The sequence below is a fragment of the Macaca thibetana genome, chromosome 5 (genome assembly GCF_024542745.1).
Source record: "Macaca thibetana thibetana isolate TM-01 chromosome 5, ASM2454274v1, whole genome shotgun sequence".
NCBI lineage: Eukaryota > Metazoa > Chordata > Mammalia > Primates > Cercopithecidae > Macaca > Macaca thibetana.
The window spans coordinates 117,587,160-117,608,284 of record NC_065582.1 but is presented as its reverse complement, the minus strand read 5'-3'; the positions used below and the strand labels follow the sequence as shown (position 1 = coordinate 117,608,284).

At 38.2% G+C, this 21,125-nt stretch overlaps 1 pseudogene; it reads left to right on the top strand.

Moving 5' to 3' along the window:
• Positions 1 to 10,683: 10,683 nt before the first annotated feature.
• LOC126954425 (uncharacterized) lies at positions 10,684 to 12,032 on the top strand (annotated as a pseudogene).
• The last annotated feature ends 9,093 nt before the right edge of the window (positions 12,033 to 21,125 follow it).

Here is a 21,125-nt window from a genome sequence, read left to right as displayed (position 1 = left end):
GATTCCTAGGTATTTGATTCTCTTTGAAGCAATTGTGAATGGAAGTTCATTCCTGATTTGGCTCTCTGTTTGTCTGTTACTGGTGTATAAGAATGCTTGTGATTTTTGCACATTAATTTTGTATCCTGAGACTTTGCTGAAGTTGCTTATCAGCTTAAGGAGATTTTGGGCTGAGACAATGGGGTTTTCTAAATATACAATCATGTCTTCTGCAAAGAGGGACAATTTGACTTCTTTTCCTAACTGAATACCCTTGATTTCTTTCTCTTGCCTGATTGCCCTAGCCAGAACTTCCAACACTATGTTGAATAGGAGTGGTGAGAGAGGGCATCCCTGTCTTGTGCCAGTTTTCAAAGGGAATTTTTCCAGTTTTTGCCCATTCAGTATGATATTGGCTGTGGGTTTGTCATAAATAGCTCTTATTATTTTGAGGTACGTTCCATCAATACCCAATTTATTGAGTGTTTTTAGCATGAAGGGCTGTTAAATTTTGTCAAAAGCCTTTTCTGCATCAATTGAGATAATCATGTGGTTCTTGTCTTTGGTTCTGTTTATATGCTGGATTATGTTTATTGATTTGCGAATGTTGAACCAGCCTTGCATCCCAGGGATGAAGCCCACTTGATCATGGTGGATAAGCCTTTTGATGTGTTGCTGAATCCGGTTTGCCAGTATTTTATTGAGGATTTTTGCATCGATGTTCATCAGGGATATTGGTCTAAAATTCTCTTTTTTTGTTGTGTCTCTGCCAGGCTTTGGTATCAGGATGATGTTGGCCTCATAAAATGAGTTAGGGAGGATTCCCTCTTTTTCTATTGATTGGAATAAATATAGAAGGAATGGTACCAACTCCTCCTTGTACCTCTGGTAGAATTCAGCTGTGAATCCATCTGGTCCTGGACTTTTTTTGGTTGGTAGGCTATTAATTGTTGCCTCAATTTCAGAGCCTGCTATTAGTCTATTCAGGGATTCAACTTCTTCCTGGTTTAGTCTTGGAAGAGTGTAAGTGTCCAGGAAATTATCCATTTCTTCTAGATTTTCCAGTTTATTTGCATAGAGGTGTTTATAGTATTCTCTGATGGTAGTTTGTATTTCTGTGGGGTCGGTGGTGATATCCCCTTTATCATTTTTAATTGCGTCGATTTGATTCTTCTCTCTTTTCTTCTTTATTAGTCTTGCTAGTGGTCTGTCAATTTTGTTGATCTTTTCAAAAAACCAACTCCTGGATTCATTGATATTTTGGAGAGTTTTTTGTGTCTCTATCTCCTTCAGTTCTGCTCTGATCTTAGTTATTTCTTGCCTTCTGCTAGCTTTCGAATGTGTTTGCTCTTGCTTCTCTAGTACTTTCAATTGCGATGTTAGAGTGTCAATTTTAGATCTTTCCTGCTTTCTCTTGTGGGCATTTAGTGCTATAAATTTCCCTCTACACACTGCTTTAAATGTGTCCCAGAGATTCTGGTATGTTGTATCTTTGTTCTCATTGGTTTCAAAGAACATCTTTATTTCTGCCTTCATTTCATTATGTACCCAGTAGTCATTCAGGAGCAGGTTGTTCAGTTTCCATGTAGTTGAGCGGTTTTGATTGAGTTTCTTAGTCCTGAGTTCTAGTTTGATTGCACTGTGGTCTGAGAGACAGTTTGTTATAATTTCTGTTCTTGTACATTTGCTGAGGAGTGCTTTATTTCCAATTACGTGGTCAATTTTGGAGTAAGCATGATGTGGTGCTGAGAAGAATGTATATTGTTGATTTGGGGTGGAGAGTTCTATAGATGTCTATTAGGTCTGCTTGCTGCAGAGATGAGTTCAATTCCTGGATATCCTTGTTAACTTTCTGTCTCGTTGATCTGTCTAATGTTGACAGTGGAGTGTTGAAGTCTCCCATTATTATTGTATGGGAGTCTAAGTCTCTTTGTAAGTCTCTAAGGACTTGCTTTATGAATCTGGGTGCTCCTGTATTGGGTGCATATATATTTTGGATAGTTAGCTCTTCCTGTTGAATTGATCCCTTTACCATTATGTAATGGCCTTCTTTGTCTCTTTTGATCTTTGATGGTTTAAAGTCTGTTTTATCAGATGCTAGTATTGCAACCCCTGCTTTTTTTTGTTCTCCATTTGCTTGGTAAATCTTCCTCCATCCCTTTATTTTGAGCCTATGTATGTCTCTGCATGTGAGATGGGTCTCCTGAATACAGCAGACTGATGGGTCTTGACTCTTTATCCAGTTTGCCAGTCTGTGTCTTTTAATTGGAGCATTTAGTCCATTTACATTTAAGGTTAATATTGTTATGTGTGAACTTGATCCTGCCATTATGATATTAACTGGTTATTTTGCTCGTTAGTTGATGCAGTTTCTTCCTTGCCTTGATGGTCTTTACATTTTGGCATGTTTTTGCAATGGCTGGTACCGGTTGTTCCTTTCCATGTTTAGTGCTTCCTTCAGGGTCTCTTGTAAGGCAGGCCTAGTGGTGACAAAATCTCTAAGCATTTGCTTATCTGTAAAGGATTTTATTTCTCCTTCACTTATGAAACTTAGTTTGGCTGGGTATGAAATTCTGGGTTTAAATTTCTTTTCTTTAAGAATGTTGAATATTGGCCCCCACTCTCTTCTGGCTTGTAGAGTTTCTGCTGAGAGATCTGCTGTTAGTCTGATGGGCTTCCCTTTGTGGGTAACCCGACCTTTCTCTCTGGCTGCCCTTAAGATTTTTTCCTTCATTTCAACTTTGGTGAATCTGGCAATTATGTGTCTTGGAGTTGCTCTTCTCGAGGAGGATCTTTGTGGCGTTCTCTGTATTTCCTGGATTTGAATGTTGGCCTGCCCTACTAGGTTGGGGAAGTTCTCCTGGATGATATCCTGAAGAGTGTTTTCCAACTTGGTTCCATTTTCCCCCTCACTTTCAGGCACCCCAATCAGACGTAGATTTGGTCTTTTTACATAATCCCATACTTCTTGCAGGCTTTGTTCATTTCTTTTTCTTCTTTTTTCTTTTGGTTTCTCTTCTCGCTTCATTTCATTCATTTGATCCTCAATCGCTGATACTCTTTCTTCCAGTTGATCGAGTCGGTTACTGAAGCTTGTGCATTTGTCACGTATTTCTCGTGTCATGGTTTTCATATCTTTCATTTCGTTTAGGACCTTCTCTGCATTAATTACTCTAGCCATCAATTCTTCCACTTTTTTTCAAGATTTTTAGTTTCTTTGCACTGGGTACGTAATTCCTCCTTTAGCTCTGAGAAATTTGATGGACTGAAGCCTTCTTCTCTCATCTCGTCAAAGTCATTCTCCATCCAGCTTTGATCCTTTGCTGGCGATGAGCTGCGCTCCTTTGCCAGGGGAGATGCGCTCTTATTTTTTGAATTTCCAGCTTTTCTGCCCTGCTTTTTCCCCATCTTTGTGGTTTTATCTGTCTCTGGTCTTTGATGATGGTGATGTACTGATGGGGTTTTGGTGTAGGTGTCCTTCCTGTTTGATAGTTTTCCTTCTAACAGTCAGGACCCTCAGCTGTAGGTCTGTTGGAGATTGCTTGAGGTCCACTCCAGACCCTGTTTGCCTGGGTATCAGCAGCAGAGGCTGCAGAAGATAGAATATTTCTGAACAGCGAGTGTACCTGTCTGATTCTTGCTTTGGAAGCTTCCTCTCAGGGGTGTACTCCTCCCTGTGAGGTGTGGGGTGTCAGACTGCCCCTAGTGGGGGATGTCTCCCAGTTAGGCTGCTCAGGGGTCAGGGACCCACTTGAGCAGGGAGTCTGTCCCTTCTCAGATCTCAACCTCCATGTTGGGAGATCCACTGCTCTCTTCAAAGCTGTCAGACAGAGTCGTTTGCGTCTGCAGAGGTGTCTGCTGCGTTTGTTTAGTTTACTGTGCCTTGTCCCCAGAGGTGGAGTCTACAGAGACAGGCAGGTTTCCTTGAGCTGCTGTGAGCTCCACCCAGTTCGAGCTTCCCAGCAGCTTTGTTTACCTACTTAAGCCTCAGCAATGGCGGGTGCCCCTCCCCTAGCCTCGCTGCTGCCTTGCCAGTAGATCACAGACTGCTGCGCTAGCAATGAGGGAGGCTCCGTGGGTGTGGGACCCTCCCGGCCAGGTGTGGGATATGATCTCCTGGTGTGCCTATTTGCTTAAAGCGCAGTATTGGGGTGGGAGTTACCCGATTTTCCAGGTGTTGTGTGTCTCAGTTCCCCTGGCTAGGAAAAGGGACTCCCTTCCCCCTTGCGCTTCCCAGGTGAGGCAATGCCTCGCTCTGCTTCAGCTCTCGCTGGTCGGGCTGCAGCAGCTGACCAGCACCGATCGTCCGGCACTCCCCAGTGAGATGAACCCAGTACCTCAGTTGAAAATGCAGAAATCACCGGTCTTCTGTGTCGCTCGCGCTGGGAGTTGGAGACTGGAGCTGCTCCTATTCGGCCATCTTGCTCCCCAGCATTGTTTAGCTGAAAAGATTAAAAAACAACAACAGCAAATCTTGCTAAGCACGTAAATTACTCCCCTTCTACACATGCACAAACACACACACACACACACATACGCACACTCACACACGAGCACACAGCTACTACACAAAGAGAAACCAAAGTTATATTTTTTTCAGACAATAAAATAATTAGAAAGACAATTTTATAAATGTATGTAATACATATTTAAGTTTAGAATGTATTTTTTGTAAATACATTTTATGTACTGATTTTGTGTGGCTCAGGTCAATAAATAAACCATGGCTCAACAATCTAGCAATTAAGAAAAAAATGATCAGAATTGATTGATTGTCGAGAATTTGGAAAAACACACACAAATTCAAAAATGTGACACTGACTGAGAAAGTGTTCCTTCCTTAAGTCTCTACATCAATTAAAAATTACTACATTAATAACTACATGAGAACAGATCATTGAAAGTTTCTTATTTTTTTTTCAATGAAAGACATTTACCAAAAATAAATTGAAACTCTATTGATCTTTTGAAATGCAATACATTTAGAGGTTGACATTTAAACATAAACCCACAGTTTAATAATGTTCTTAAACTGAAACGTAGTTTTTTCACAGAGGTAAAACACTGTAGTATTGGAATAAAGATACCTTCTGTGAGTAAAGCATTTATTGAAGAGCGTTTCTAGTAGTGAATTAGAAGATGCTTGTGATGATGAATCTAATGATTCAACTTGTCTGGACTATGCGTGCCCATTTGGTCAAACATTATTTCAGTGTGTCTGTAAGGGTGTTTTAGATGAAATTAATATTTGAATTGTTAGAATAAGTAAAGCATATTACCCTATCTGATGTAAGTAAAGCTCAGGCTATCAGATAAGGCACAAAATGGAACAAAAATGCTGACCCTCGTATGAGTAAGAGGGTATTTTTCCTGTCTGATTGCTTGAGCAAGAACAAGAGATTTTTCCTGTCTTTGGACTTGAACTAAAACATTGGTTCTCAGACTAGAATTTATCCAATCTACCCTCCTAGTTCTTAGGCCTTCAGACTCACATTGGGAATACATTACTGGCTGTCCAGGATCTCCAGCGCACTAACTGCAGAACATGGGGCTTCTCCTCCTCCATAATTGCATGAGCCCATTCTTTATAATAAATCTCTCTCACTCTCTCTCTACATATATATGCATATATTATCTCTTTATATAATCTATAATACATATATACATATATAACATACATGCATATATTATATACAAATACATATTATATATTATACATGTTATATATGTATATGTGTATATGTGTTTGTATAATACACACACATACACACAACACAACAACACACATCCTGTTGGTTCTGTAACTCTGAAGAAATTTAACACAATACTATAGGGATTCAAATTTTCATTATCATAATTAGCTTATTTTATCTTTTTCTTTTTTAGCCGTGAATATCACAGATTATTGACTTTATTTGGAACATAAATAAGTTATTCCAAGTATTCTAATATCAACAAAATATTATATGAAATATTTACATACTTAAGGACTGGATGTTGACAAAAGTAAATGACTTTTTTTTAGGTTTGATCTGCTCGGTGGCCTGTGGCAAAGACTGATATTAGAGGAAGAATTAAAATCCTGAATCAATCATGAACTTTGAAGGTACAATATTTTGCTTAAAATAAAAATTATTTTTGTTTTCTTGCTTGTTTGATTTACTAGTGAACAATATGGATGAGATAAATTATACAATAAAAGACACAGAAAAAACTCCATTTATTAATTAGTGTTTACTCATATATGTATACATGCATATACACACACAATAAAAAAATACTAGTGAGTCATTTCAAACTAGTCCAAATATGTACTCATTTAACAAATATTCATTGAGTGCCTGCTTTATGTCAGGCACTATCCTGGGTACTGAAAAGTTAATAGTGAGCAATACACATAATACTCCCTGTCCCCATGGCACTTACATTCCAGCAGGGAGACACAAGTGGTGGTTTAGTGACAGTGTACTCCAGTCAAAAGGATTCAGAATCAGATTCTACTAGAAACCAATGCATGCCCATTTAGAATCTGAATGATCTTGGGCAAGTAATGTAATCCTTCCAACTTAGAAATTTTATCGTTAGAATTCAGAGAGTCATATTGTCTTAGGGGAATTTGGGACAATATTAAGAAGAGTATTTTTTAATTTGTCAGGGTTTATATTAATAAATCAGTGTCTTTTGTCAATTTGAACCCTAAGACATTAGGAAGCTGAGGAAGATCAGTCAGAAGTAACTTTTTATGAAGATGTTATTTTTTTTTTCCCTCTACCAAAGCTAATATGGAATAATAAGTACAGCTGTTGACTATCTTTCCTAGTCGTCTGATGCTTAAGTCTTTTTTCTTAATACTTTAAGCTACCAATCCTAGATTCCAGGTACCATGTTTGAAAAGGGGTGGTCAAAGAGTTTTTGTTTTTATGGACATAATCTGGACATGTCACTTCTCCTCCTTGGGATAACCTCCCTTCCTCCACTAAGCCTATGATGATTGACTGTGATGGCATCTAATTACAATTCTTTCATTCTCATTTGCATCACTAAAGAACCAGATTGTCTATTCACCCTCAGAGATATCACAAGGTGACAAGCAAGGAAGAATTTCTCAGAATATAATGGGGAAAACAAAGACAAAAGAACATTGTATTATATTTTCTTGCTATAACTGACTTAAATTGCATCATAGGAATTGAATGGCTTAAGGCTGGCTCTAATAGGCTCTTCTTGTGATAATTTACCAATTTCAAATATTCATAGATGATAAAGTATTGTTACATGGAAAAGGCCTCAGATCCTTCAGTCCACTAGATGCAGGCTTATTCAAGTGTCACTGGATATATCTCTATTTCTATCTCTACCTCTAGTTCTGTGTGTATGTATGTAGATGTACATATACTCACAAATTCAAACATACACATAAACATATATGCACATATACACATAATACATATGTATCACGTTTGAAATGTGTACTAATGAGAGAACAGGTGTACTAGTCAGTGTTTTCCAGAGAAACAACCATTAAGATGTGTATGTATGTATGCATATATAGATAGATAGATATGTATAGATAGGTAGGTAGGTAGATAGATGATAGATAGATAGATAGATAGATAGATAGATAGATAGATAGATATTTTTTTAAAAATAAATTTAAGTGGACAAGACCAAAATCTACAGTGTGGACTGGCAGGTCAAGGACCAAGAAAAGTCCATTTTTCAGTTCTAGTTCAAAGATTGGCCCACTGGAGACTCTGGAAAACTGATGGTAAGGCTGATGTCCAAAGACTGTCTTCTGGACAATTCCCTGTTGCTTTGGGAGACTGATGTTTTTGCCCTTTTCAGACCTTCACCTGATTAGATGAGCCCTAGCCACATTATGGAGGACAGTCTGTTTAGTCAAAATTTACCAATTTAAATGCTAATTTCATCCAAAATGCCCTCCAAGTTGACACACAAAATTAAGCATCACAGCAGCATATGGAAAGAACTTAGTTGTCAGTAGTTACTATGGAACATGTATTATTGTTCTTAATTTTAAAGTAACCCGTGTGTGTGTGTGTGTGTGTGTGTGTGTGTGTGTGTGTGTGTGTATCTAAATTAGTCTTTTAGACTTCTAAGAACAAAATGTGATGTTATCTATAAAAGAATTTTGCAAACTGCAAAGTTCAATATAAACCTAAGGTAGGGTCATTGTTATTATACATCTATATAATTTTAGAGATGGGGTCTCATTCTGTCTCCCAGACTGGAGTGCAGTGGTGCCATCAGAGCCTACTGAAATTTCAAACTCTTGGACCCAAGCAATTTTCCCATCTCAACCTCCTTCCTGAGTAGCTGGGCCTACAAGAGTTTTAGATATTGGCTATCTAAATATATATAGTAGAGACAGGATTTTGTTATGTTGTCCAGGCTCAGACTCCTGGCCTCAGGCAATCCTCCTGCCTTAGCCTCCCAAAGAACTGGAATTGCAGGCACGAGCCAGTAATACTGGCATGGAATCATCACTACTATAAAAGCCTTTGGAGTCATAATGGGAGGTGACAATGTGCTAGCAGCCCCCACTCTCGGCACCTCCTCGGCCTCAGCGTCCACTCTGGTGGCAACTGAGGAGCCCTTCAGCTCACCATGGCACTGTGAGAGCCCCTCTCTGGGCTGCCAAGGCCAGAGTCACCTCCCTCTGCTTGCAGGGAGGTGTAGAGGGAGAGGCTAGGGAGGGAACCGGGGCTGCGTGCAGCGCTCGCGGGCCGGCGTGAGTTCCCCTAAGTGTGGGCTTGGCTGGCCCCAAACATGGAGCGGCCAGCCGGCACCACAGGCCCAGGGCAGTGAGGGACTTAGCACCCAGTCCAGAAGCTGCGGTGGGTGCGCTGGGTCCTCCAGCAGTGCAGACCTGCTGGTACTGCGCTCAAGTTATCGCTGGGCTCAAGTTCAGGTGCCTCCCCATGGGGCAAGGCTTGGGACCTGCAGCCCGCCATGCTGGAAGCCCCCGACTGCTGTCAGCTCCCTTGCCCCCACGGAGCCTCCCTGATGAGCGCAGCCCCCTGCGCTCGGTCCCGTAGACTGCCCAGGGTCTGAGGAGTGCGGATTCAAGGCGTGGGACTGGTGGGCACTTACCCCCGCAGCCCCAGTGCGGGATCCACTAGGTGAAGCTGGTTGGGCTCCTGAGTCTGGTGAGGACTTGGAGAGCTTTTATGTCTGGCTGAGGGATTGTAGATACACCAGTCAGCACTCTGCCTCTAGCTCAGGGTTTGTAAATACACCAATCAGTACTCTGTATCTAGCTAACCTAGTAGAGACTTGGAAAACTTTTAGGTCTAGCTAGAGGATTGTAAATGCACCAATCAGCACTCTGTGTCTAGCTCAGAGATTATAAATGCACCTATCAGCACCCTGTTAAAATGGCCCAATGAGCTCTCTGTAAAATGGACCTATCAGCGGGATGTGGGTGGGACTAGATAAGGGAACGAAAGCAGGCTGCCCAAGCCAGCCAGCGGCAATCCGCTGGGGTCCCCTTCCACACTGTGGAAGCTTTGGTTTTTTTGCTCTTTGCAATAAATCTTATTGCTGCTCACTTTCTGGGTCTACACACTTCCTTGAAGAGCTGTAACCCTCACTGCGAGGGTCCCTGACTTCATTCTTGAAGTCAGCGAGGACAAGAACTCATCAATTCCGGACACATTTTGGCCACCAGGAAGGGACTTTCACCTATCACCATGTGGTGAGATTTTCGCCTATTGCCAAACAGTGGGACATCGACTATCACTGAGCGGTGAGCACCAACGGACCCCTTTAGCTTGATATTCTGTCCTATTTCTCCTTAGAATTTGGGGGCTAAATACCAGGTACCTGTTAGCCGGTTAAAAGCGAGTAGCACTGCCAAGGGACTTAAGACGTGGGTGTCAGGTTTTCTGGGAAAGGGCTCTCTAACAACCCCCAACTCTTCAGAGTTGGGAGCGTTGGTTTGCCTAGAACCAGCTTCCGCTTTTCCGGTACTTCTGGGCTGAGCTGAGGGTCCACTGAGAGGAAATCCATGCAGCTCCAGGGGTCTGACAACAAGTTGGTTGATCCTGCAGCCATGAATGGAACTCTCAAAGGCATGTCGCCCAAGTGAGACTCGCCCATCTATTCTGTCTACCCTGACTCTTGCCTCCTGGATCCTAATGCCTACCAGACAAACTTCCTCTCGCCTCTCTTCTCTGAGATTAGACCCACTTCTAAAAATCGTCCCTATCTCTGGTGCTTTTCTAATTTCTTCTATAAGAATGACTTCTAATATAAACTCCAAGACACTGTTACCTTCTTTAGGCACCTGGACTCACCAATCAGAAAGACATAGTTTTTGCCCAAAGTCCCGTCATAGTGGGGACTACCTGGAATTTTAGGATCCCTCCTCAGACAAGCAGGCCTAACAAAAGCTATTCCTGAAGCTAGGATATGGGGAGTGTCAGCAGTTATTCATAATTGTTCATAATAACACAATCTTTCCTGTTCATATAAATGAGGACAAAAGGTGTCACTATTCCAAGCCTGGAGATCCTTTCCCTCCCTCAGGGTATGGCTCTCCACTTCATTTTGGGGCATAACATCTTTATAGGACAGGGGTAAAGTCCCAATACTAACAGGAGAATGCTTAGTACTCTAACAGGTTTTTGAGAATGCATCGGTAAGGGCCACTAAATCCAATTTTTCTCGATCCAGTCCTCCATGTGGCCTGGGTGGACAGGCAAAGGTGCAGGTTTTCGAGAATGCATCGGTAAGGGCTACTAAATCTGACCTTCCTCGGTCCTCCATGTGGTCTGGGGGAAAAGCTAGTGTTTCTGCTGCTGCGTCGGTGAGTGCAACTATTCTGATCAGCAGGGTCAGGGGAACGTTGCAGGTTCTTGGGCGGGGGAGAAACAAAACAAACCAAAACCATGGGTGGTTTTGTCTTTCAGATGGGAAACACACACCAACAGTCTCACCCTTGAAATGCATCCTAAGCCATTGGGACCAATTTGACCCACAAACCCTGAAAAAGAGACGGCTCATTTTTTTCTGCACTATGGCTTGGCCCCAATATTCTCTCTCTGTTGGGGAAAAATGGCTACCTCAGGGAAGTACAAATTATAATACCATCCTGCAGCTTGACCTTTTCTGTAAGAGGGAGGGCAAATGGAGTGAAATACCTTATGTCCAAGCTTTCTTTTCATTGAGGCAACACACAACTATGCAAAGCTTGCAATTTATATCCCACAGGAGGAGCTCTCAGCTTACCCCTATATCCTAGCCTACCTATAGCTCCCCTTCCTATTAATGGTGATCCTCCTCTAATCTCCCCTGCCCAGAAGGAAATAAGCAAAGAAATCGCCAAAGGACCACAAAACCCCCCAGGCTATCAGTTATGTCCCCTTCAAGCTGTAGGGGGAGGGGAATTTGGCCCAACCGGGGTACATGTCCCCTTCTCCCTCTCTGATTTAAAATCAGGTCAAGGCAGACCTGGGGATGTTTTCAGACGATCCTGATAAGTACATAGACGTCCTACAGGGTCTAGGGAAAACCTTTGACCTCACTTGGAGAGATGTCATGCTACTGTTAGATCAAACACTGGCTTTTAATGAAAAGAATGCGGTTTTGGCTGCAGCCCGAGAGTTTGGAGATACCTGGTATCTTAGTCAAGTAAATAATAGAATGACAGCTGAGGAAAGGGACAAATTCCCTACCGGTCAGCAAGCCGTCCCCAGCATGGATTCCCCCTGGGATCTTGACTTAGATCATGGGGACTGGAGTCGTAAACATCTGTTGACCTGTGTTCTAGAAGTACTAAGGAGAGTTAGGAAAAAGCCCATGAATTATTCAATGATGTCCACCGTAACTCAGGTAAAGGAAGAAAATCCTTCTGCCTTCCTCGAACGGCTATGGGAGACCTTAAGAAAATATACTCCTCTGTCACCCGAATCACTCGAGGGTCAATTGATTCTAAAAGATAAGTTTATTACCCAATCAGCCACAGATATCAGGGAAAGCTCCAAAAGCAAGCCCTTGGCCCTGAACAAAATTTCGAGGCATTATTAAAACTGGCAACCTCGGTGTTCTATAATAGGGACCAAGAGGAAAAGGCCCAAAAGGAAAAGTGAGATCAGAGAAAGGCCACAGCCTTAGTCATGGCCCTCAGACCAACAAACCTTAGTGCTTCAGAGAGGACAGAAAATGGAGCAGGCCAGTCACCCAGTAGGCTTTGTTATCAGTGTGGCTTATTAGGACACTTTAAAAAAGACTGTCCAATGAGAAACAAGCTGCCCCCTCGTCCATGTCCACTATGCCAAGGCAATCACTGGAAGCTGCACTGCCCCAGAGGACGAAGATTCTCTGGGTCAGAAGCCCCCAACCAGATGATCCAACAACAGGACTGAGGGTGCCCGGGGCAAGCGCCAGCTCATGCCATCATCCTCACTAAGACCCGGGTATGCTTAACCGTTGAGGGCCAGGAAATTGACTTCCTCCTGGACACTGGTGCAGCCTCCTCAGTGTTAATCTCCTGTCCTGGACAACTGTCCTCAAGGTTCGTTACCATCCGAGGACTCCTGGGACAGACTGGAACCACGTATTTCTCCCACCTCCTCAGTTGTAATTGGGAGACTTTGCTCTTTTCACATGCTTTTCTTGTTATGCCTGAAAGTCCCACACCCTTATTAGGGAGGGATGTATTAGCCAAGGCTGGAGCTATTATCTACATGAATATGGGGAACAAGTTGCCCATTTGTTGTCCCATACTTGAGGAGGGAATCAACCCTGAAGTCTGGGAATTAGAAGGACCATTTAAGAGCTATAACACTCACTGTGAAGGTCTGAAGCTTCACTCCTGAAGCCAGCAAGACCACAAACCCACCGGGAAGAGCGAACAACTCTAGACGCACTGCCTTTAAGAGCTGTAACACTCATTGTGAAGGTCTGCAGCTTCACTCCTGACAGCGAGAACAAGAACCCACCAATTCTGGACACAATAATTATGTTGAATGTGCCTTTTAGATACCTAAATCCTGTGACTCAAAGAGCAATGCTAAATGTATCATAATTTTAAAATCATTCTTATCACCTTGGTTGGCATTATCAGAATTTAAGTTCATAGATAGATAGATAGATTGTTCTGTTTCAGTCTTTTAAATTTCCAATGTGAAATTTGCTCTTTCTTGAAAATTGCATATAAACATTTAAGCCACATGCATTTATATAATCTTTCAGATTCATGGACTACTTACTATTTTTCAAGTCAAATATCTGGTATTATTTTTGAGTGCCCTCATTCTTTATCTAAACTTTGAAATTAAGTACAAAATTCTGAATTTATGGGAATTATGTATTGATGAGATTTAATATTTAAAATTATTTTATAACACTAAAAATTATTCCATGATAACAGACATTGTACTTTTGCCAAAATAAGTGTTCAGTTCCCTGGCTTTATGCTTGTTGTAGTGTATATTTTTTCTTCAATAGTTGACACTATTTGGAACATACCAGGGGAGATGTCCAGTCAGAAGGGGCAGCATTATTGATTACATTTGGAAATTATGTAAGTAACATTGATTGTCATTTTACATTCTAAAATTAAGAAAATTATTTGGCACATGATAAGCACTCAATAACTGTTTAATTAATTACCTCTGGCTCTTCTTGAGTTTTGTTGGTTGTCAGATTTTAACTAAGGAAGGTAAAAACACAAAACTAAAATGCATTTTATCCTTTTATATTAAAATAGGACTTTCTCTTTGTCATACCTTTATTATAAAAATATACTGCATCATGAAACTAGGAGACAATCACTGTACTGTCAACACTAATGAAAAAGAATAAGCCACCAGTGTAGATTATGTTTAAGGCATATAGCTATTGGTGGGCAACACATTTAATTTTATGGTGAAATATGATTCCTGCATTAGAAAACTCAACAATTCGTATGCTATATCATCGATTTATAATTACCTTAATAGCATAACATCAAGTCAAACATTTCTAGGCATTTTCTCTCTGAATTCTTTCAGATTGCTTTTCTTCCATCTTCTCAGAAATAAAAGACTTTACAAATAGTTTCCAATTAACTGATGAAAATGGTAATTGGTAGATGAAACTAAAGGAAATGGCAGCTTAAAAAAAAATAAAAGGCTTAGTAAGCATATAGTTCAAGGCTTCCTCTTTCTCTTAGCCAACGTTACACAGATATCAGTGCACTGAAAGTTTGTCTATTTTACAACAACTTTTTAAAATTCCTATCAGCGCACTGAAGATTTGTCTATTTTACAACAGCTTTTTAAAATTCATATTATGCAGCTATTACGAAATGCTACATGTAAAAACATGGATTAATTTCTTAAAATCAAAAGGCTTTATTATAATTATGTGAAATGATTAAGGTGAAGTGTTGAGAGAAGAATCCAAAGGAGATAATTTCATATCCCTTTGATGATAATCTATAAAGAGAATAAAACTTAAAATTTAAAACTCTCTTTTGTGAGATACATAAAGCATTCCTTCTGGACATATGTCACAAAACAAGTTGTCAGCCAATTTACAAAGTCACCACAAATTCACACTATACATTTCCTATGAGTTATATTTTTACAAGTGGAATTCATACCATATGCACATTGGATTTTCTATATACAAACCAAATTATTTGATTCACAAGCCAACAAGTGATCATTCCAAACCATAATTTTATACATAAACAGGTTTGCTGCAATCCAGAAGTTACTCACACTCAAATGAATTCATTAGCTAACCAGCATATTTTCGATAAAATGCCAATCTGTTAGGCACACAAAATTGTCTGGAATTGGATTGTGTTGTTGTTACAACCATACGGTATTTTATTTTTTCTGAAAGCACATTTGGAAGACCTCTTGCTGTGGCTCTTCATTTTGATAATTTCGACACCAAAAAAAGTCATCCCAAAGATTCATTTGGCTGTCCATTGCAAATTAGTACAAATAAAGGTTTATTGAAAAAATAAATTGGTATTGTCAAGTGTTTCTGGTTAATAAGCTGGAAATATATAAGCACTGTGCTCATGCAAATATTAATTAGACATTATCTACACATAAAGCATTTTACTAATCACTGAGGGAATATGTAAATGTAAGAAATGGTTACCTCCATGAATTCCTTGGAGGAGCTTCCACCAAGGTAAAGAGGTGAGGCACTGATGATTAAGTGGAAAAATATACGGACATGTATTTTAGTAATCAAATATATAATAAAGAAAATACATGATACAGTATCACAAATGTTACTGATGTAGTTTGACAAAGGATGTGAGAGAAAGTGGGAATTGAGTTTGTCTTTGATAAAATATATTGCTTTAATATAGATAGCAGAAAAAGACAGGCACCTCAAACCTAAAGAGCATATCCCTTTTTCTTGTAGTTGTTAGGAGTGGTGAAGAATAAGAAAGATGAGGAGAGTGGAGAGTGGTTAGGCTGAAGAAGTAGATTTGCCTTGGGAAAAGCAGGAGTTATGGTTGTCTTCTTAGAGTCAGGTCAGATTTTGGAAACTGTTACAAGAGAGCTGAAAGTGTCAGTCATTTTACAGTGGATAAAACTGAAACATCAAAAGTTTACAAATAGCATACCTTTTGTTTTAAAAATTAATTTTGTAGCAGTGTATATACACACTGGGCAACCATGGGAGGACTCTAATCTAAGACATTAAAAGTTTGAAAGGAGAAGAAAACAGTCATTTTAGAAAGAAATAATCAAGGCATAAGGCACTAAGTATACGAATAGTTCTTTGTTAAATTGAGATAAGAACCAATCTACATAAAAATAGAAGTGCCCAAAGATGATGTATTAGATACAGTAATTGAAATGAGTGGATAACAAATAATCAAATAAGTGATTAAAATAACAGTTATAAAAGAATGGAGTTGTGCTATATAGGAGAGGAAACCATTATTGATGGTGTAAGATGGGAGTGACTCAGGGAAGAAAAGAGTGATTAATTCAGTTAAAGAGCTATTTCAGTTAAGCAGTGATAAGGATTTATTTACCTGACCATTTCAAGGCCAGAAAAATTGTAATTTTAATAAACTATGATGAGTATTCCTACTAGTGACAAGAATAACAATGTTGTACATGACTTCTACTTCCTTTTGAATGGAGTGGACCCACTTAATTACTTCTTTTGAGATACCCAGAATACTTTTTACATATTTACATATTTGGGAAATTACTTCCAAAAATACTTAATGTGGATTGCATCATAAAATGTACAATTGTATATATCAAAGTAGGTGAAAAATTAAAGGATACTAAACCACATAATATTAGGAATAAGAATAATTTCTAAATTTTTACATAGCATCATCTCCTAATCACTTACTGTTATTAGACCAATGTGACTCTACAATTTTCAATAAATTTTCAAAAGGAAGAAACAGTATCACAATTATTTTATTCCTTTCAGTTGTAGTTTTTGAGATTAGCCCCTTCCTAGCTTTGCTTTGCTTTTTTTGTACTCTGTAAATGAAATAATATTTCAAAAAAGTTTATGTAATGTTTAGAGTTAGAAACTGAAAGTAGTTAATGCAAACATGCCACTCTGCTGTCATTACTAGAAGTCCTTTTTCTCATTGTCATTATCATGGGCAAAACCACGCTTTCTATGAAATCAACCACAGATTTTTGTGTGCAGTTGCTTTTGGTTTTTGAAAATGTATTCTTTCTAACAGGGACCCCCACTGCCCTGCCCCTAGCATGGAAAAATTGTCTGTCATACAACCAGAAATCGATCCCTGGTGCCAAAAACATTGAAGACCACTGCTTTATAACCATGTGTAAGGTGGTGTCAAATATCTCTTTGATGTTTATGAGATCCAAGAAACATTCTTTAATTAGGATAGTACTTCATGCATTTTGGTTATTTACAACATATTGTTATTTTATTGCCTGTTTCCTCATTATACATTAGTGAAATATTACAAGAGGCGTTGATTTGATTCACGACAACTGGGAACATTTAGTCTTCATTATTGTACTACTTCTATTTAGATTTCTCTACTTTTAAAGATATAAATTAATGGACAAATAACTTGTGATGCTTTCTCCTTTACTTCTTCCTCTGTTTTTGAATAGCTCTCCAAATTACCTTATTCATAAAATTGATTTTCATTTTTGTATCAAAGAACATTTACAAGAAATGAAATATCTTAAAATGTGATTCCCAGTCGGGTGTGGTGGCTCACGCCTGTAATTCCAGCACTTTGGTAGACTGAGGCAGGCGGTCACCTAATGTAGGGAGTTCGAGACCAGCCTGACCAACATGTTGAAATCCTGTCTCTACTAAAAATACAAAAATTAGGTGGGCGTGGTGGTGTGAACCTGTAATCCCTGCTATTAGGGAGGCTGAGGCCGGAAAATTGCTTGAACCCTGGAGGTGGAGGTTGCAATGAGCCAAGATGGTGCCACTGCACTCCAGCCTGGGTGCCAAGAGAGAGAGATTCCAACTCAAAAAAAAAAAAAAAAAAAGTAAAAAAGTGATTCCCCATCACTTTATTTTCTTCATATTATTTTTAGTGAACAAAAAAATGTTTTTCATATAATTTTCCAAGAAATTAATATTCACTTCCAAGTTATAGTGTTTTCAAAATAATGCATCTGATTTGAAATTTTCTGTTTACATTTGACATTTTAACATAGAAACCTTGTATTTAGCTAGTTCTCTAGCAAGAATTTTTGTTATTTAATTATTTATTATGTTTTATGCTAATATACATTTTCTATAGCAGAAATTTGAATCAGATACATGTAATGTCTCATCTATGATATGGTGAGTTTTTTATGAATAATACCTGTTTTTCAATCTTAAAATTAATAAATTTCTGAAAGTTCCCTAACCTATTCTTTGATTTGCTATGTGTGCATGTTCTCTGGTACTTTTAGTTTATATTCTACATAAGCTAGCCATAATTGCCATACATCATAATCTCTAACTATACAGTTAGGAATTTTTCAAATACTTGTAGCAACATGAGTTTAATAACAAATAATTAAAGATCAAAATATGTAGGTTAAAATTAACATAATTTATCTGCTTTAATTTTATGGATATCTGAATAACATAATGATATAAGAAAATTTTAAAAATCGCTGTCATTCATTTAATAGCTCAATAGTGAATTTTGCTGCATAGTAATCCAAATATCCTACTGGTATGGAATTTTCAGGTTTTGGGTTTGCTTGTTTGTTTGTTTGTTTTCAAGGAGATAACCAGAAAGGAAAAAAATATATTCTTTCACACTTTTGAACTCAGTTTAATTTCAAACCACACAACCATGAATTCTTCAATCCTAGGAAGTGATGATCACAGAGGGAGCTCATCCTTTCATCACAGAGTTGAAGAATTATTTTGCTTTGTGCAATTCTACTGGATACATTTTGACAGACCTTCAATTTTCATTTATTTTGTAATCAAAAGGAGTCATTTCCTTGGCGCTGGTACTGGTCTGAGTAGTTCAGAAGGAAGAAACAGAATCAGCAGGGGCAAAGTGTATGATATTTGAAACATCAATTCTCTCTAAATTTTGCTGAAAATTAAAATGACAGTTAATTTATTTATCTGTTAGCAGAGTCAAAGCCATTTATATGAAAAATAAATTCAATGGGTAACCATGCAGATGTTTTGTGGATCTGAAGCTTTTTAGTTGCTACAAGCAATATTTATGGACAAGACTAACAGATCTCTTTATACACTGAATGTAAAGGGAAAAGGAGAAGAAAAAGAAAGTGAAAAGAAGAAATATAATGTGAATAGAAATTTAAAAAAAACATAAAAATTAAAGCGTTTCATTTAGTGAGAAGCAACTTATTCTAAATTCAAGATGTCAGATATAGGTTTTGTTTGATATTATCTAATATCTCAGAATCTTGTTTTATTTCATATTGTGAGACTTCCACTTGGAAAGATATTGGTGTTGCTAATCATTCTTATCCATGTTTATCTCCCCCACTTCATCTTTTCTCATGATGACAAAAAATTTCCTGAGCTTATTTAAGAACATCAAAACAAATTATGAGAATTATTTCATGTAATTCTCACAACACTATGAAGTAGCTACTATTATAATCTCCACTTTAGGTATCTGAAGGCTAGTGATGTTAAGTAACTAATTTAAAGTCCAGGACTGCATTGTGCCCATGGATTAGAAAAATATATCTGCCCTTAGCAGGCACAGAAATTACTGTGGTCTGTGGGTGGGCAAGCAGACCTCTGGCTGGCTTTCACGTTGATTAGCAATTTTAGCCAGAAATATTGGTATGAAGATCACCCTGAACAACTCTGCATGATGTCCCTAATGAGGTCACACAAACTGTTATTGATGAAACTGAGATTCACGTCTTCCAAAATGTGTATTTGTCACTACTGCACTCTTTTGACACTCAACTAACTCTAGTGAATACTTCAAACTTCAGTTTCATTGTCTCTTCTTCTCCAAATTCCTTTTCTAAGTGTTGCCCTCTGAATTGGGTACCTCTCCACAAGTTTCAATCAATCTTATAGATATTTCTGACAAGAACTCACCATATTGACTGAGACTGTGAAGTTACTTGTATATTTTTCTAGGTGATCAGTAAACATTTCTATGGTACATATTTTCTCAGAACCTGGCACAGACTGTCATATATTACAATTTCAATAAATATACACAAATATGAGGAAGTTCCATTGCCCAGTAGAAATTTAGTAAATGTATGTCAGGAGCTAATAAAGCCTGAATCTGATCTTAATCTGAATTCTAAATCCAAAAGTGTGGAATAATATGAAAACAAACAAAGAAACAAGTAATAGAGGACTTATGAAAGCATAATTTTTTTTTTCTAGCAGTCTATTCCAGTTGAGTATACATTGGAAAATTGACATCACAGCTTCAGTGACCCATGAAGAAGCACTGAAGGGTAAACTTCCTCTTTCACTGCCCCCTCTCTAGAGCTTTCCCTTTTTATGCTGTGTTTCAATGTGTTAGTATTCTCTGTTTCATTGAAATAAGGTGTTATGTTATATAAATTAGACCAAAGTATATATTGACTTCAATATATAAAAAGCTTAGTTCAAAAACAACTCAAAATATCCTCTGGGCCACATGTATTTTGCTCTTCAGTATGACATTTAAAAGAAAGATAAGAAAATGGAGTGTCATTTTTTTTTCTAAGTCACTACTCAGTTGACATTTCTAAATAGCACAAGATTATAACAATATTAGATATAACTTGACTAATCATCTTACATTTGACCTCAATTTGTGAGAATATTTGTAATCACATGTCATCAAATCCTATCACTCTATCAGAGTTTTAAAATACCATTCCATAATAGGATCTCCATAAGAAACTAAACATTCTCTATGTATGCTAGGTTAAATAATATACACATATAAATTATTTTGTCTGTCATTTCAAAAGTCAAACTACTACACAATAAGTGGCTAAAATATTTAGAAATATGAGCCATGATATGTTTGTTTGGGGTATTGAAATTTCTTTGATTCTTAATTTATGTGTGTATTTGACAAAAGCTTAAGAAATCTATACAAATTTCCAATTTATCATTGGTATTTTACTATTGTAATTTAATGGATGTGTTTCCCATATAATTAGAAGGAAGACCAAAGGCTTGCAGGAATTACACAGAGTCAGGGCTATAACCGAATTAAATAAATTTGTGCTACATTTAAGTTTTTAATTTTTTAGTTTCCAACTTGCTACTTCTCAACAACGTATGGGTAAATGGGCTTAATGTGTAATGTTTCTTTGAGTATACTAATAAGGCTTAAGAATTAAACTCTAGGCACCTCTAGATTTATGAAAATATATCAATAATTGTGCAATAATGAAAAAAGGCCAAACTGAAGTATATATGAATGGTAGCATACTTTGCAAATTGTATATAACCTATACACTGACATAATGCTTACCACATGCTAAGCACTGTGTGCATGCTTTACATACTTTGCTAATTTAATTCTCATTTCAACCCTATAATGTAAGTTGTATTATAATCTCTATATTCCATATGAGAAAACTGAGCAACAAAGAGAGTATATAACTTGCCTAAGGTCACATATTATGTGACAATCAGGATTCATACCAATGCAGTCTGGCAGCAAAATACAGGCTCTT